This window comes from Sorex araneus, chromosome 11, assembly GCF_027595985.1.
Source record: "Sorex araneus isolate mSorAra2 chromosome 11, mSorAra2.pri, whole genome shotgun sequence".
In the NCBI taxonomy this organism is placed as follows: Eukaryota; Metazoa; Chordata; class Mammalia; order Eulipotyphla; family Soricidae; genus Sorex; species Sorex araneus.
In genome coordinates this window covers 2,059,164-2,077,225 of record NC_073312.1, presented here as the reverse complement: position 1 = coordinate 2,077,225, position 18,062 = coordinate 2,059,164, and positions in this window count along the sequence as shown.

Genomic DNA, 18,062 nt, shown 5'->3' with positions numbered 1-18,062 from the left:
CCTGCTGGCCCCTGCTGCCCGCGCACACCCTGACCCGCTCCCCAGTGCTCTCCACAGTAGCTCCGCGGGGCCGCCAGGAAACGCAGCCGGTCACCAGCTCCCCCCAGGGACGCTGCCAGCGGGTCCCGGGTCGGGCTTGACTCACCCTCACCGTGGCTCGGGGCACAAGACCCCCAGCGGCCTTTCACAGGAACCGCTGCGCGCCCCAGAGTCGAGTTACCAAATCTCGGTTCCCTTGGCATGATTTTACATTTTACCCGATACTCAGTGCTCACCCTCATCACAAAGAAAACTGTATTGGTTTCTCCCGTGACTCCACTATCTGTTGATATTTTTAATTCTGGTATTAAACATTTTGATTTTGTCACACACCTCCTCCTATCTCCAGCGCCAGCAGCTATTCTCACTAAAATTAAAATCCTCTATTTCCAACCATGAAGATCACTGTACAGACATTTCCATAGTACAGCACACCCAAACACACACACAGACACACACAGGCACAGACATGCACAAACACACACATAGACACACACACCAACACACACAGACACAGACATACACAGACACACACATCGACATACACACAGACACAGACACAAACACACACAGACACAGAAATACACACCAACATACACAAACACACAGACACACACAGACACAGAAATACACACCAACATACACAAGCACACAGACACACAGACACATACAGACACACAGATACACACAAACACAGACAGACACACAGACACACAAACGCACACAGACACAGATAAACACAAGACATAAACACAGACTCATACAAACACAGAGACACACAAACACACACAGACACACAGACATACAAACACACAGCTATACACAGACACAGACACACACACAAACATACACAGACACAAAAACAAACACACACATACAGAGATACACAAACACACAGGTAACACAGACACAGGCACACACACAGACACACGCAGACACACAAACACACAGACATACACAGACACAGTCATACACAGACACACACAGACACACACACAAACACAGACATACACTGACGCAGGCACACACAGACATACACTGACGCAGGCACACACAGACACACTCATAAACACACACAGACACACAGAGACAGACACAGACACAAACGCATACATACACTGACGCAGGCACACACAGACACACACATAAACACACAGAGACACACACAAACAAACACAGAGACAGACACAGACACACACAAACAAACACAGAGACAGACACACACAAACAAACACAGAGACAGACACACACAAACAAACACAGACACAGACACACAGAGACACACAAACACACAGACACAGACACACTCAGAGTTCCTGGCCTCGCTTCCATATTAAACAAATCCAATCACGATTTCCTCGTCAGCATCAGCCGTGCTCTGTGATCCTGCCCGGGGAGACGCTTCCCACGTTCCCTCCCAGCCACAGTGCACCAGGCGCCTCCCCGGGCCGAGTGCGTCAGGGTGAAGACGCCGTCTGAGGTGTGTTTCCGTCAGGGCCGAGAAGACCCTTGTTAAATCCCCCAGCGCGGGCGTCCCTGTGTGTCCCTCAGAGAGCTGAAGAGTTTTTCATATGTTCAGAGACGGTAACACGCAAATTGTGACACACCTTACAAATCTTTATCATTTGTTCTTGCATTATCATTTCTTCAATTTGCAAGTGCGTTTTATAAATCAATTTTTCTTCCTGGTGTCCACATTCGAGGCCTTTGCCACAGAAAGATGAGATAAACTTTCACATTATTTTTTTTGGCATTCATATAGATCTATCTCTGCGCTTAAGTAGAAATCTTCCGGGTGCCAATTTTTAGTCTAATTATAAAGTAGAGACCTAACTTTTCTTTTTCCAAACGCTGAACTGGTTGCCCCACTGCCGAATAATCTATGCTTCTCCTTCTCCTCTAAAATGTCATCTTTGTTATATATAAATAATTTATGTCTCTTTCTGAAATTTCTTTTCTGTTCTATTGATCCATCTGCCCCTACACTGAGAGCACGCTGTTCTAATAATTCTAGTATTTTAATATCTAGTAGGTCAAGTCCTCGCTCATTATTCTTATTTTTCAAAATTTCCTTGGCTCTTCTCAGCCATTTATTTTTCCAGATGAACTTTTAACAACATTTTGTTAAGTTCCACCCCAAATCCCACTGGGACTGGAATTGGATATTCATTGAATTTGTAGATGAATTAGGCTAAAGTTGACATCTGCGCTACTAAATCTTCTACAGGAACATTATTCTTTATATTCACTTAAGTCTTTTTTTTTTTTGCTTTGTCCCTTGGCAAAGTTTTGTAATTTTTAATACTTTTCCAGGACATTGTGTAATTTTACCCAGACTTATTTTACATCTCTGTCTTTCTTTAAAAAAAAAATAAAAAAGATTGTTTGCCACTATGTAGTTTTAGCTATTTTGTCTTAAAAAAAAAAAAAACCTAATTTCTAGCAGGTTAATGTCAGTTAAAGATTAAGTTAAATTTGTTTGAAGAAATTGTTACAGATATCCGGGTTGTTCTACTGTGTTTTTAGCTGATCCTTTATGTTTTACAGATAGTGACATCAACTGGAAACAATGTTAATTTTATCTGCTCTGTTCCAGTAATTCTGTGTCATTTTTCTAACGTTGCTTTTCACTGAGACTCTGAAACGCGGGAACATAGCGATGGTCTTGCACGTTTCTCCCTGCAGATGTGAAACTAATGAGACCTGCCAGGAATCCAAGGCTGATGATCTTATACAAATATTGTTTCCATGGGAAAGAAAACTCCCTTGTCTCCTTGTTATTATGACCAGAACAAATGTTACATTTTATCGAACAACTTGTCTGCGGCAAACAAGTTAATACTCTGTGTTTTTCCTTTGTCCCCACCACCGTGATCGATGGTAACAGATTTCTTCCCCATGACTCACCCACTCCTAGAAGCCCGGGAGTCACAGGGAAGTTGGAATCTGGGGTTAGAAAACCTGGGTTCAAGCTCAGCTCCATCGGAGCAAGAACGCCGTGCCGGTGTGGGTGCTCGCACCAGGGTGGCCCCTGGCGTGGGTGGCCGTGCAGGCCCCTTCCTCTGGGCCAGCCCGGTTCCTGCAGCGCTTTGGATTATTTTCCCGGTTCGCGAAGTACTGATGCCGGGGTTTCTGGCTGGAGCCTGAGGCTGGGCTCCCGGTCCAGGCGGTTAGCGGGGAGTTCCCGGGAGCTCGGGGCTGGAAGGGGGCAGGAATGGCAGTGCCGCCACTCGGGCCTGAGCAAGGACACTCCCGGCACACTTTACTTCGCTTTGAGTTTCGTGTGTTGAAAGGCCCATTTCTGTGGCTCCCGATCTCGTCTCTCTGGGCCAGTGAGCTGTGGGTGTTGTGGAACGCGCTCCCTGGAGGGTCCGACTTCTCCCTCCGAGCTGGCCTGGTGCTTTCAACGTGGGGCCCTTCGTCTGGGCCGTCCACCCAAGGCACAGCGCCCGATTCTACTCATCGTTCGTGTTCTTTGAATGCTCGTTAGTGGATTAATTCGCCCCAATAACACCTTTGCAAGGGGCGGGGGTCTTCCAGGCACCGCTCAGCACCCCCCCGCCCGCCGAGAGTCCTGGCTGTTGATGCTGGGGTCAGCCCGGACTCTCAGGATGAGGCTTCCCAGCGCCCAAGCCTCACGCCTGGACCAGTGGACGCGGTCACTCCATCTCCCGGCCCTAGCAGCACCCTCCCGTCGTGTCTCAGAGGGATTTATGCTGCACTCGTCCTTGGGCAGGGGGTCTTTGATCGCTTTCCTATTGTTGACATTTAAAACATCAGCTAACCCGGGGTGTTGGGACAGGGGGGTCCCGGGGTCCCTGTGCCTCTCTTGCTTCACCGTCACACTATTTGCCTCAATACACTGTAAGTTTGTTTTTCTCCTCACTTGTATTGACTTGGCGTTAACACACTCAAGAAAATATTCTCATTTCCAAGCACCTCTTTTGACTACCCTAATATCTGAAGTTATTATCATCTCATTTTAGTTGGATTGCATCGTCAGAAGCCTGGGTCCATAAGAAACTGTTTCTTCAGCGGCAATAAACCGATGTTTCCTTTTGGACTAGATGTCTGTAAATGTTCCCTGGATATTTTGAAATAATGTACGTTCCACGAGACAGAGAGTTTGATGTTTATTATATCATTAATATCTGCGTGTGATCATGTCGCTGAAATTTCCTATATTCGTACTTGATGTTCATGGGAAGGCCGTCGGGCTCCCCCGTGAGCACTGTGCTTTGTCTTTGATGAATATCCAGCACCGTCCTCTCCCCACACCTCAGTGTGGCCTAATCAGCATCTGATATTTCGTGCTATTTTGCTTCTGACCATTGAATTAAACAAGAAGGTCAGCTCAGAAGAGATTTGAAGGAAAACACGTCCCTGCGCCTCCCCTGCCATCACTCACGCTTGCTCCACGGCCGCCTCTCCTCTCCCTGCCTCTCCTCTCCCTCCTCCCCCCTGCCTCTCCTCCTCTCCCTCCGACCTCTCCCTCCGCTCCCCTGCCTCTCCTCCTCTCCCTCTGGCCTCTCCTCCTCTCCCTCCGACCTCTCCCTCCACTCCCCTGCCTCTCCTCCTCTCCCTCTGGCCTCTCCTCCTCTCCCTCCGACCTCTCCCTCCACTCCCCTGCCTCTCCTCCTCTCCCTCTGGCCTCTCCTCCTCTCCCTCCGACCTCTCCCTCCACTCCCCTGCCTCTCCTCCTCTCCCTCTGGCCTCTCCCTCCACTCCCCTGCCTCTCCTCCTCTCCCTCTGGCCTCTCCTCTCCCTCCGACCTCTCCCTCCACTCCCCTGCCTCTCCTCCTCTCCCTCTGGCCTCTCCTCCTCTCCCTCCGACCTCTCCCTCCACTCCCCTGCCTCTCCTCCTCTCCCTCCGACCTCTCCCTCCACTCCCCTGCCTCTCCTCCTCTCCCTCCGGCCTCTCCTCCTCTCCCTCCGACCTCTCCCTCCACTCCCCTGCCTCTCCTCCTCTCCCTCTGGCCTCTCCTCCTCTCCCTCCGACCTCTCCCTCCACTCCCCTGCCTCTCCTCCACTCCCTACCTCTCCTCTTCCTCAGTCCCCCTGCCTCTCCTCCTCTCCCTCCGGCCTCTCCTCCTCTCCCTCCGACCTCTCCCTCCACTCCCCTGCCTCTCCTCCACTCCCTGCCTCTCCTCTCCCTCCACCCCCCTGCCTCTCCTCCTCTCCCTCCCACCTCTCCCTCCACCCCCCTGCCTCTCCTCCTCTCCCTCCCACGTCTCCCTCCACCCCCCTGCCTCTCCTCCTCTCCCTCTGACCTCTCCCTCCACCCCCCTGCCTCTCCTCCTCTCTGCAGCAGGGACTTGCCCCCTGCCCCTCCCCCATCCACCCTGCTTTGTTTGGTTTAGAACATCCCTTCCTTGGCCCATGCCCACTCCTGGAGAGCTGTGCCACAAGGGTGCTCCCCACCTCCCCATCTCAGGGTGCTCCCCACCTCCCCACCCTAGGGTGCTCCCCCACCATCTCAGGGTGCTCCCCCACTCTCTATGGGCCCCGGTTCTGCTGCCCGACCAGATGGCAACAAAATCCAAGGAGAGGAGAGGGACATACACAGGAGCCTGAGCACCAGCAAAGACGCCTCCTCCTCCCCCCCCTCCTCCCCCTCCTCCTCCTCCTCATCCCTCTCTGCCTCTGTCTCCTCCTCTGTCTCTTGCCTCCCCCTCCCCCTCCACCTCCTCCTCTCCCCTCCCCTCTCCCTTCTCCATCTTCTCCCCTTGCTTCATCTTCTTGCTCCCCCTCTTCCCCCTGCTCCTCCCCTTCCCGAGTCTCTGTCCTTGCATGGATTTCTTTTTCTAAGGACGCGGGTCACCAAGGACCAGGAGCCCCCGCCCCACCCATGTGCCGTGGCTGAGTCTCCCGCTGGGCCCAGGGGACCTCTTGTCCACGCCCTGCTGGGCTTGGAGTGCGGCTGCGTTCACAGAGAGTGGGTGGGCCGGGCTCTGTCATGCCCCCAGCCCCGGCCGTGTCCCCTGAGAACGGGGCAGCTGTTCAGAGCAGAAGCCAGGGGACCCCTAGCTCAGGAGCCTGGGCCGGCTTAGGTGGGACTCGACCTGGGTCTGGGTTCCGTCCCGGCGCCTTGACCCCGCACCCCTTCCCTGTGCGTATTTGGCGAAGAATAAAACACGAAGGCCCAGGGAACGGCCCAGAGGGGAAGTCTCTCGCCTTGCACGAAGCTGACCCAGGCTCAATCCCTGGCTCTCCACGTGGCCCCACCCCCCGCCAAGGTGCCCCCCGAGCACAGACTGGGCGTGGCCCCCTTGATGGAGCACTGGGAAGAGAGCCGTGCGGTAGTCAACCCTCAGACTAAAGAGGTTCCGTGTCAGGCCGAGGTGCTGGGGCTCCCCCCACCCACTGCTCCCCTGCCCAGTGCTCCCCGGCTGCACAGGCCCTTGCTGAGGCTGTAAAGAGACAAACCAATCTCCGACCCGGCTCGAGCCTGTGCCAGCGTGTCCGGTGTCCTTTAGGCTTCGGGTCCACTTTGGTGTGGGGCACTTAGGGGGCACCGTGTCGGAGGCTGCTGTGATGGCAGTGACAGCACGTCCCGGACGGCCCCGAGCCGGGGAGGACGCACCTTCTCTCTCCGGGAAAGTAAGAGTGTCCCGGGAAAGGCACCCGGAAGCCAGGGCGGGACAAAGGCTGCTTGGGCCCGGCCCCCCAAACTGCAGGAGGGAGAGGCGCGCCGTGGGGGTCCCAGCGCTGCCTCAGGGGGGCGAGGGTGGGTCCCACCGAAGCCGAGCGGAAGGAGAAGTGTCTATGAGCAGCTCCGTGACCCACGCAGACCGGGCATCCCTCTGTGCCCGCAGGCACAGCCCTGTCCCAGGCCCAGCCAGCGGGACCCTACCCCCCTCCCCGAGCAAGAGGATGGGGAACCTGGGGCGACACCCGGGGCCGGGCTCTCCCCTGCTTTCTCCCTACACCCCGCGCAGGGCAGGACACCCGGACGTTCCCGGGCGGGAGAGCAAACTGGGCGGCGTCTCACTCTGTGGCCGGCAGTGTGGTTACGCCAAGACACACGCCCCAGAGGCGACGGGGAGCTCGGGCTGAGCTGGCCACGGGCGGCTGGGCTGGTGCTGGCCCAGAGCTGCGGAGGGACCCAGCCTGACGGCAGGGAGAAGCATGAAGGGGGCTCCTCACCACTCACCCCTCCAGGGGTTCAGAAAACACCAGACAACCCCCGACACGCGGAATCCAGGGCCGTGACGCTCCCACCCCCAACCGAGGGCTCTGGTGGGAGGAAGCCGGCCCCTCCCTCCCCCGGGGCCTCACCCCTGCTCTGCCTCAGTGTGGAACGGGCCACACTCACAGCAGGAGACACGGGCCTCGGAGCCGGCACAGCCTGGGGTGGTCGGGTCGGCCAGTGGCGGGCAGCCTGTGGTCAGTCCCCGAGGGGAGTGGGGGCCCACCTCCCGCCCTTCCCCCGGCGGGTCCAGCTGCTCGTCAGCGAGCAGAACTGTGCTCACGGGGCTCAGCCGTCCGGCTCCCACTGGGCTCGTACAAACCTTCCTTGAAAAGCTCAGGGCTGTGGACGTGGCTCACGTGGCGGGACACAGGCCAAGAGTAAACAAGGACCTGCCCAGAGCTGCAGGCCGTATTTAGTGTATTTAGGGTCAGGGAGACAGCTCGGGATCCAGGCGCCAGGGGAACCCACCCAGACACGCCCCGGTCGGCCGAGCACCGTCGCTGGGGCAGGCTCTGATTCAACTCCGCCACAGACCCAGCGGAAGGCAGTTCCCCTGCAGATGCGAGGAACTGGGGTCCTCGTGTCGTTTGCCTGAATTTCTAATTAATGCGACGGCCAAGGAGAGCTTGGAGCAGCAGGGGAAGGAAAGGTTGAAAAACGCCTCCGGCCACCTCGACGTCGTCAGTCTCTGCGACCAGACATTTGCCATCACAGAACCCGGGGCCCGAGCGAGCCGGGCTGGCCAGACGGACCTCGGACTCCAGGCACTTGGCTTCCTGAGCGGACCACCGGCCACCCCACCGCTCTGAGCAGTGAGGCCAGGTGAGGCAGGGCAGACCTGCAGGGGCTGACCAGGCCTGGGAACGAGCTTCCTGCCGCACCCCCAGCTGTGTGCCGGTCACTCGGCCCGCGGGGCCTCGGCTGCCACCTAAGATGCACAGCCAGGGACAGCAGACACCAGCGCCCAGGGTATCCCTCTCCCGCCAGCAGCCAGAAGGCAGAGCCGCGGGCCACTGGACACTGCGCAGATGCCGCCAGGCGGCTCCATCCGGCCGGTACTGTCCCTTCCAGGCTCTGGTGCCGGTGCTCCTTGGTGACGCCTGGCTGTGCCCCACAGAGCCCCGGGGAGTGTCCGGGCTCCTCCTCTATCCATAGCCCCCCCCCGCCCCCATCTTCACCAATCCACCCAGAACAGCTACTTCCAAGGCGAGCCAGCTGGGGGGCGGGGGGGCGACAGAGACTGGGACGGAGAGGGGCAGGGTCTGGCCCCCATCAGCTGGGTCTGCCTCTGATCGCCAGGAGACACGGGCCCGAGTGCTCCCAGGCCTGGCACCGGCGAGGTCGTCCAGCATCACCCCCGAGGCTTGGCTGCCCGGATCCCAGGTCTGTGTCCAGGGGCCGCGTGGGCACCGGCCCCGGAGCCCAGTGGGGTAAGGGCGGGTGGGCTGACGCGGAGCGTGCCAGCAGCTGTATCCAGGGCGACAGAGGAAGCTGCGGGGAGAGGCCGGGCCCCGCACACCCCAGAAAGAGTTAAACCTCGGAAACAAAGGCTAAGGAGTCGGCGAGGCCACAGACAGGCGGGAGCCCCAGGCACGCCGCCCCGCAGGACGCCTCGGGAGCACATGGTGGGGAAGCGCTGGCATCGGAGGGACCCCCAGACGAGGCGGGAAACCTCCACTCCATCATGGAGAATTGTTCTCTGGAGTGGCACCAGTGGGGCCGGCTCCGAAACACTTACCATATGTGCCGGCGAGAGGTCTCATTTGTCCATCGCGGAATTCTGCCTTTCTTTGGAAAAGGAACTTAATTTCAAGCCATTTGTTTCTCAGGTGAAGCCTTTTTCCGAGTGTTTAATATATCACCCCGGGTTGCCTGAACAATTAGAAATTGTCACCAAAGAAAAATGTCGCAGTTCATGTAAATAACGGTTTACCCTCAGCAACGGGAGCGGCCGCGCCAGCACCGCTAATGAGCTGTGGCCCGCCCGCATCTGCTCGCGCTGACACGGCTGATGGTAAAAATTGGCCAAAACAACGATTATTTGTTTTTTTCTTGTCAGAAATAATGTAGCTTGAAAATTTTCAACAGGCAACATGAGTCCGGACCATTTGTTACTTCTAATGGCCTAATTGTTCTCCTGGCAGATATAAAAAATTGGGGTCCTTATGTCATTTGCCTAAATTTCTAATTAATGCAACGGCCAAGGAGAACTTGGAGCAGCAGGGGAAGGAAAAGTTGAAAACGCCTCCGGTCGCCTGGATGACGTCTGTCTCTGCCCCCGTGCCTTGTCTCACCCAGCGCCAGTATTTGCCATCACGGAGCCCGGGGCAGGCGCGAGCCGGGCTGGCCAGGCGGACCCCGGGCGCCCAGCTTCCTGAGCAGACCCCGGCCACCCCACCGCTCTGATGGGCGCAGCCCCACGCCCCCTCCCCCCGCTGCGTCCTTGTCCCCTCCTGCCAGGGGCGAGACGCCTGCCCAGGCTGGACCGTGAGCCCAGTGCTCTGATGGCGGCTGCCGGGCGAGGTTCCGCTCCGGGCGTGGGGCTCAGCACGTGGAGACCCCCAGGCTGGGGCGAGAGTGTCCTGGGCCCCGCCTTCCTCTCGGCCGGGCTCTGGCCCTGGTCTCCCTCCTGCTCCACACGGTCTCTGCGACGGGGGAGACACCTTCCAGCCCTGGGGTTAGGGCTGCTGCTAATGGACCCGAGTGTGCAGAAACTCCCCCCTCGGGGGTCCTTAGCCAAGTGCCGTGTGACCGACGCCTGACCCGGGGAGCCCGAGAGAACAGCACCCGCCGGCCACCGGCAGCTCCCGTGAACCCCTCAGCAAAGTCCCTCTTCTCAGACCTGTAGCTTCCCAGCGTTTGGGAAAAAGGCATCACCCCCACGGTGCCTCTCTTTTGCGGGAAGCAGGTCACAGAGCCCGTCTGCTGCTGACGCCGCGGGCGTTTGGGGCCGCGTCCTTGTAGTGCAGGACGGGGAGGGAGGGGCTGGCCCCCTGGGGGTGAACAGCTGAGCACATGCCCTTTGGCCTTAACAGAGCCTGGGGTTGGCACAGCTGCCCTCCATCTGGACCCCTACTCGGTAGCCTTTTACTCCTGCCTGGGAAGCAACATGGCCATGATACAAGCATGGCACAGTCGTGATATAGGCATGATAAGGCATGGCGTAGGCATGGCACAGGTGTAACACAGGCATGGCACAGGCATGATATAGGCGTAGTGCAGGCATGGCACAGATATGTTACAGGCATGATACAGGCATGGTATAGATATGATATAGGCATGGTACAGGCATGATATAGGCATAGTGCAGGCATAGTACAGCTAAGTCACAGATATGATATAAGCATGGCACAGGCACAGGCATAATACAGGTATGATACAGGCGTGATACAGGTGTGCTGCAGGCATGATACAGGTGTGGTGCAGGCATGACACAGGCATGGTTAAACATGATACAGCCATGAAGCAGGCATGATACAGGTGTGATACAGACATGACAGGTATGACGCGGGAATAACAGATGTGGCAGGGCATGGAGAGTCACAGCATGTGTGTGGCACAGGTACATCAGATACCATGTCTCAGTGTGACATGCATAAGATGAACATAACATGGCATGAAATGGCAGGCATGTGCAGGCATGACACAGATCTGTTATTGACATGGCAGGCATGACAGGGGTGTGGCAAGGCATGACATGGAATGATGGGCATGACAAGGCATGATGCACGGATGGCATAGGCATGGCATAAGCATGACCAGGTTAACACAGCATGGCAGAGTAGGACAGTCATGACAGCCTGGGGGCATGACACGGGAATGGCACAGGTGGGACCCCAGGGGCCCCACAGCCGCAGCAGCGGGCCTCACCTCCCGCTCGTCTCCCACCCGCACCAAGGGCCCGAGCGCACTGGCCCAACACACCCAGAGCAGCACAGGCAGCAGCCGCGACCCACCCCTGCCGGGAGCCGCCATCGGCCAACCATGAAGAGGGAGCACTGTGAGTGGGGTCCCTCCAGGCGGAGCTGTGTGCCCCTCCCGTCCACGCTGACCCCCAGGTGGGTCACTGGAGGGGGCCAGAGCAAACCCGCCCCATCCCTGAGAGGGCCCCTTGTCCCCCCCCCCCCCCGGCAGTAGAACCAAGACTCCTGCGAGCCACCCCCGCCCCCACAGGGAAGCCCCACAAGGGCCCGACGGCTGCCCGGCCTCACCTGCCCCAGGCCAGCCTGGTCACGGCGTTGGCCAAGTGCCCGGAAGAACCAGGAGAAGACTATTGATCTCACCGTCCTGGGCCCCCAAGACGCCAGAGGCACCAGGCCCCCCTCCGTGCCGTCTCCCCCTGCGGGTCCCGCCCGCCAGTGCCCTGGGCCCTGTGGAGCCGCCCTGTCCAGTGACCTGTGCCGCGTCCCCGGAAGACCCTCTCGCAGTGCTCTGCCTTTCCCTGAAGGCTGGGGGTCCGGCCCTGCATACTCGCTGGGGCGCACAGTCAGCCCCACATGGCGCCCCGGGCAGCCCCTGGCTCTCACCCCTCCGAGCCCGGTCCCCTCCTGGCCTTGCACGTGCCTCGTGTCCTGCCCAGGCTGCGCGGACACGCCAGCCCCTCGCCCGAGCCAGGGGGACAGCGCCCGACAACGCGGGCAGCCGCGATCCCGGGGGCCCTGGTGGTGAGCACACGTGCGGCACCAGCTCGGCGAGGGACTCGCAGACTCGAGCCTCAGTGGAAGGTTGGGTGCGCAGTCACGGCTTTGGCGAGAGCGACAAGCTCACTACTGAGTCCCCAGAGAAAGTTCTAGAAAAGGACGCCAATTCTGCCGTGGGCGCACCCCGCCGTGCACGAGGTAGTCCCGGCCTTTCCTCGGCGGTTGTCCTGCAGTGCTCCAGGGGGCGTCTGGGCGGTGCTGGGATCAAACCCAGGACCCGCACGTGCCGAGCTGGGTCCGAGCCGGGCCCTCGAGCTTCCACCGGCCCCGGCAGGAAGGGGCTTAATTGTCACACAATCAACACCCCAACCCTTCTTCTGCGTGACTCATTTCTACCTATAATAGCCTCAATTATTGCAAGCCAGCCTAGCCTGCCTATTTTTAAAAGCCTTTTTACTCATTTCCACTAAACATGCCAAGTGCTGCTATTATTATGTGAAATTTTTAAAAATCATTGAACTGTATTATATTAAAGCAATAAAAGTGATTATCTAGTCCAAACCCTTCCGATTTACCAAAGAGGAAAATGAGATGGATGGAGTTGAGCCGCAGATTACACGGACAATTAGTGGGAGCCTCGGGTCCGAGCCCCGCGCTGCACCCAGAAGCTCTGTGACCCCCACCCCCGCCCAACCCAAACCACTGGGAGCGTCACCCTGGGGCCCGCGTCCACTCTCGTGCTGCGAGTCCCTGATCTCCCGCAGCGACGGGGCCGGGACTGGCCCTGTGTCACCTGCAGGGCAGAGAGCTCTGTGCCGGGACCCGCTCCAGGCCCCGGGGCATCGGCGAGGGAGGAGGCGGCCTCGCCGGCCCGGCCCCCTCCTGCCCGCTCTCCCGCCCACCCTGCCCACCCGGCCCCTGCCTGCCCGCCCGCTGGGCACTGCTCAGGCCATGCAGGCTCGTGAGCCGGGGGCCTGGGGCCGCCTCCCCGCCTCCTCTCGGCCCATCGATTCGCTCGTAGTTTTCCTGTTGATGATTAAGTCGGAGCCTCGTTTCTTAATCCCTTTATCCCCACCGCTCGCCCTCGCGGCTCCCACATTAAAGGATTAGTGCTCGCACCCGGACAAACAGTAATCCACCTTGGAGGAGACTCCAAAAGGCGCTGGGAGAGTCTCCTCTCAGGCGGCCGGCGCAGGGCAGGGGCCTGAAGGTCGTGCCTGGACCGAGAGCCCTGGCCCAGCCTCCTCGTCGGAGCCGCCCCCTCAGCCCCCGGGAGGTGCAGGGACCATCCGCATCGAGGGACCTGACCTTCCTGCCCCCAGGGGAACAGCCAGCGTCCCTCTTCTCCAGAGACCCGCCACGCCCGGAGAGACGCACCCCCGCCCCGAGCCCGGGAACCCAGGCCGTCCAGGCTGAGGGGCGGAGGGCAGCTCCACAGATACACACCCGGACACACACTCGTACACACACCCTCACACACACCTGTGCACACTCACACCCATATACTCTCCCACCCATACACACCCGTACACACTCACACCCATATACTCTCCCACCCATACACACCCGTACACACTCACACCCATATACTCTCCCACCCATACACACCCGTACACACTCACACCCATATACTCTCCCACCCATACACACCCGTACACACTCACACCCATACACTCTCATACCCATACATACCCGTACACACTCACACCCATATACTCTCACACCCATACACACCCGTACACACTCACACCCGTACACACACCCATACACACCCTTACACATTCACACTCATACCCATACACACTTACACCGTACACACACCCGTACACACCCATACACACACCCATATCCATACGCACTCATACACATTTACACCCATACAAATCACACCTGTACACACTCACATCTGTGCACACACTCGTATACACACCTGTACACACTCACACCTGTACACACACGCATAGACACACATATACACTCATACTCATACATACACCTGTACACACACCATACACACACCCATCCACACACCCACACACACTCATACCCATACCCACTCACACCATACACACTCACACCCACACACACACACCCACACACACTTTCTCCCCCACTGTCTCTGTGCTGGGCTGGCCAGGGCGCCCACGCCCAGGAGAAGCCGTTGTGCTCCTATCTGTGTGGGGGGAGCTGGGGGAGAGCCCAGGACTCGGGGGCAGCTGGAGTCAGGGCGCGAGGCTCCCCTGGGGCTCCTGGTGGCACAGAAGGGACACGAAGCCCTTCCCGAGGCCAGGCGGTGGCCCCGGTGGCTGTGGCAATGCCCCGGCCCGACTCCGAGGGGACGGCCTGCCTGAAGCCGCGTGGCGCACGCGGGCCCAGCTCCTCCTGGGCCGGGCTTGGCCTAGGCAGCTGGCTGACTCTCTCTGATGCTCTTCACCCACCAAGCTCAGACTGCGCCGTAACGCGGCCATCAAGCGGGCTCGAAGGTGCCGGGACGCTGGGCGTCGATGAGAAAAGCTCCGAGTGTGGGAACGTGCCATGAAACGTTTGCTGGAGTAATGAAACTTGAGTAAGAAACACAGATACCCGCACTCAGGGCGCTACCAACCGCACTCCTGCACCTGGCTGGCAGGGGGACCAGAGCAACTCCGGCAGGAACGCTTTCGCCTGCCACCCATCCCGTCAACATCAGCGCCGTCGGGCCCCGAGCCCGGCCGGCCGCCGGGGACCGGGAGGGAGTGGGCTGGCCGCGCCTCACACGTCCGCTCAGTGCGGGGGGTCCCTGGGGACTGAGCCCTGAGCTCGCCGACGCGGGGCCTGTGCCCCCTGGACGCACCCGGGGCTCCAGCCCACCCTGGCCATCTCGTTCTTGCTTTCTCCTTCCCTCATAAGTTTTTATTGCCGTTTGTGCCACAGCAAAGGAGCACGTGGACGGCCAGAACCGCACGGGAAAGGCCCCGACACAGACTTGCTGGGATGGGAAAGCTTCCTGGAAGAGGCCCAGGGGTCTGCCTTGAAAGCAGCAAGCAGGGCACTCGGGACCAGGAGCAGGACTGGGCAGAGTGGCCGGGCAGTGTCCAGCATCCACTGCCCCTGGACACAGAGGCCCCACGGGGAGCAGCCGGGGCGCCGGGCCCAGCGGGAGTCCCTCCTGCATAATTATCTCAGGGAGAAGGGAAACAGCGTCAGGCAGAGGAGCTGGCATCAGCCGCTGGGAAGCAGAACAGAGGACGGTGGAAGCCAGCAAGGAGGCTGGGCAGTGGCAGGACCCAGGCAGTAGGTGGGCAAGACACCGCCCAGCCGAGGGGCAAGCTCTGGCCTGGGTGTCGGCCGAGCCAGGGGTCTCTGGGAAGGAGGAGGCTACTCACAGGGGGACAAGGAGAATCTATTTGCCAAGTTTCAGTCACACGGCCCTGAGCTTGCCTAAGGGACCGACTGACAGGGAAGTCCAAAGGAAGGAGGAAAAGTGTGTCAAGAGCATATATCAAAATAAAGGGCATTCGTGGGCAAGAAGATTTATTGGAATATGTAAGATTACCCGGGGATGACTGGGAGGCAAATAGGAGGTCTTGGGAAGGATCTGGAGAAAGAGGCACTATCCAAGGTCAGCCGTGTGGGAAGATTCATGGCACTGAGGCGTGGCTGCAACGCCAGCGGATGCTTCAGGAGGATTTGCGAGCACGGGGCGCTGGAATTCGGAGGTGACCAGAAGCCGAAGGAGCGAAGGGGCCCAAACGGAGTCTGTGGGAGGGAGTCTGGGGAAGAGGCCCTTGTAGGCACGTCGTGCAGTGGGGTTAGACCGAGGGAAGGGGTAAACTATGACTCGGGGAAAGGCTGCTAGGTGGAACCAGATTGCAGCCTCGGCCGCTTCGAGAGATTCACCCTGAGTGTGGGGAGACGAGGGGCTAAGGAGAACGACAGACGGTGTTTGGGACCCAGACCCTGACCAGAGGGAAGCCGCGTGCACACACCAAGGCAGGAATGTTGGCTTCAGTGGGAAGGGGGTAGCCAGGGAGAGCCGTGCTGTGAGTGAAGAATATTGCTACAACGAGGGGCTCCGCGCCGGGCTGTCTTCATTCGGGGCACCCCAGAGGGGGACGGGTGAGAGCCCTCCCACCTCAAGGGACCCAGCCCTGGCAGCCGACCTCCACTACCCAACCACCACCATGCTCCAGCCCGCTTTCCGGACCCTGCTTCCGCTTTGCGGCTGCACAACACATTAGAAGACACTTCTACCCATTTTCCATAATTACCACGCCATATTGGATGGAGTTCAGACAGGCACGAATCACAGAGAGTCATATATATATACATACATACATATATAGCACAGTGGGTAGAGCATTTGCCTTGCACGTGGCCGACCCAGGTTCAACTTCTCCGTCCCTCTCAGAGAGCCCGGCAAGCTACCAAAGAGTATCCCACCCGCACAGGCAGAGGCTGGCAAGCTACCCGTGGTGTATTCGATATGCCAAAATCAGTAACGATAGGTCTCATTCCCCTGACCCTGAAAGAGCCTCCAATTGTTGGGAAAGATGAGTAAGGAGAGGCTGCAAAAATCTCAGGGCTAGGCGGAAAGGAGACGTTACTGGTGCCCGCTCGAGTAAATCGACGAACAACAGGGTGACAGTGACAGTGATATAACAGAAAGAAATTGGGGGCAGGGCCAGAGGTCACGAAAGGGAAAATGGGAACATTGCTGGTGGGAAACGTCCACTGGTGAGGGATGGGTGTTGGAACACTATGACTAAAACCCAATCATGAATAACTTTGCGTACCGCATTGTGTCACTGTCACTGTCACTGTCATCCTGTTGCTCATCAATTTGCTCGAGCGGGCACCAGTAATGTCTCCATTATGAGACTTGTTACTGTTTTGGGCATATCGAATACGCCACGGGGAGCTTGACAGGCTCTGCCATGCGGGCGGGATACTCTCGGTAGTTTGCCGGGCTCTCCGAGAGGGACGGAGGAATTGAACCTGGGTCTGTAGTGATTCAATGAAAAAATAATTTTTAAAAAAGAAGGAAATAGTGATTATGAAAGTGTCTATGTCCAGAAAAACAGCTTCGGAATTCAAGAAACAGAAACGAACAGTTGAGAATAAATGGCTCGATAATCACAGGGTGGGAGTGGCATGTCTTTTAATCAAATGAGCCGGACACCCGAAAATATTTCACCCACACCCCCGACAACTTGGCGTGATTGGCAGTGCCGAATACCGAGGGGAAGGTGGCAATAAGCAGCTTATGTGGCGCTTCCAGTTTGGCGCCAGAACAGACCGTGAGTGGGTCAGCAGCGGCCCCGTGGCCTTCCGAGGGTCGGACTCATCAGGAACGTGTTTCTGACCACGTAGATTAGGGGACAACAGCCGGGAACGCAGAACCTCCCGACTGCTGAAGGTTTGCGGCTAAATAACCCGTGAAAGTTTTGTAATATAAATGGAAACATCTGAACTGAACTGAGGACTCAACCCCCCCACTGCCGAGAAAAGCATCTTCGAGTGTGTGAGGTGTGTCTAGAGCAGAGGCTACAGGGAAACGGAGTCTCTAAGCTTTATATGTCAGCTAACTAACGAAGACGAGCTGGAAATCAAACACTGATATCAACTTTAAGAATTAAAAACTCAGCAGATTTATTCAAGGAAAGTGGAAGAAAAGAAACATTTGAAGTGAGAGTAGAAATCAACTTAGCATAAAGCAAGTAAATGAACTTCATTTGGCATCTTGAGGGAAAAAACCATCAAAACTGTCATTCTTCACACATAGTGACCCTAGGCAGACAGAGAGAGGAAATTGGGCCACCTGGGCCCAGAGAGCGGCCGTCGTCCACCACGGGGACAGGCAAGCGCAGCAGGAGGCTCCGGAGTCTGCATGCTGCCCAGTTGGCCAAGGACGGTCAGTCGGGCAGACTCCCTCCCAGACACACTGCCCGTAGACCACAGCAGCCTGGCTCCGTACTCACACGCCACCTTCAGTTCTTCACTGAAAACCAGCCCGCAGGAGGCAGCTAGACCCCAGAGGAGGTCCCTGTGCATCCTGGGACTCCTGAGACGGAAGCCGTGTCTGCTGCACCCAACCTCTGGGGATAACAGGACGCAGATGTGGCTGATCCGCTTCCGGGGCAGCGGTGCCAACCGTGACCTGCGACGAAGACTCGGTGTGGTGTGTCCCCCTCTCTCTCGACAAATAGTGG